Genomic DNA, 1,304 nt, shown 5'->3' on the forward strand with positions numbered 1-1,304 from the left:
GTTTTAATTTGCATTTCACGAATGGCTAGCGATGTGGAGCATTTTTTCATATATTTATTTGCTTGTTTAATTTGTTCCTCTGAGAAGCATGTGTTCATCTCGGATGCCCATTTCTGGATTGGGTCTTTAAATTTTGGGGCCCTGGTGTTTTTTAGTTCTTTATAGATTCTAGAGTAAAGCTTCTTCTTGAGTTCACCATGTGAAACTTCTACTACCTGCTGCAAACACCATGATGAAGACCAACACGTAACACGCTGGCAGTTTGAGCTATTTTAGCTATACAAAGGATGCATTTACAATTTTCTTCTTTCCTGAAATGATCATTAATGAACTATTTGCATCTCAAAACTATTCCAGGTCGCTAAGACTGCCATTTTTTTCTGCTTGAAGTAGTACATCTAAAACTCCTGGAATGTTACAGTTCAAAGCTTTTAGCCACTATTGTACTTGAACATATCTTCTGAACTATTCTACTTATAAACCTATTTAGTTAAAATTGTATTATCAGGCTAAGCAGCTTGAAATCTTGTATCCTTTCCATAGATTTGAATAATTGCCTGGCTACCTTTTCTGGAAAGAACATCTTTTTTCTCTTAGAACTTCTTAATTAAAACAAATTTTATTAGTCTGAATATTCATAAGCCTGCTTTTGTTTCCCCTAAAGCTCTCTTTGATCTGGTAGCATATGTTTTACTCGGCATGTAAGTTGTTACACAGTGTGCTAGTTACCATGAACAATTGTGAAACATGAAACTAAAAATATTATATTACTTGAGATAAAGTAATGTGGGAAATAAGAATCTCTACATGTGTCTGTGTAGCTGTCAGAGTATTTTTGCTGCCTATGGGTAGCATGTCACTTAGGGGAAAAGCACGTAACACTTGAAACCTGAATAAGAAGAGGTTTATTTAGCTCAATTTCAATGCAGAGGTTCAGTCTGTGGTGTGTTGGTTCCAAGGCAAAAGTAACATGGTGGAAGGGATCGACAGGAGAGTTGCTAATTCATGGCATCTAGGAAAAAGGGGAAAAAGATAGAGCCAGGATGAAAATTCACCCTGATGAGGGGCATTTCCAGTGACTCACCTCTTCCAACCAGAACAGCATATTCAGCTTTGAACTGGAAAATGGGTCACTCTACTGAATATAGTGCTTTTCAAGACCGTAAAATTTTCCAATTGCCCACCTCTCAACACATGAGACATTTAGGGAATATTTTAGGACTAAACCCTAACAAGCAGTATGTCCAAGTCCAGGTATATTTTTTAACATATGATCCCACTATATTATCCATATACATTTTCAG

Source organism: Octodon degus, unplaced genomic scaffold (assembly GCF_000260255.1).
Source record: "Octodon degus isolate 3935 unplaced genomic scaffold, OctDeg1.0 scaffold00032, whole genome shotgun sequence".
Lineage (NCBI taxonomy): Eukaryota > Metazoa > Chordata > Mammalia > Rodentia > Octodontidae > Octodon > Octodon degus.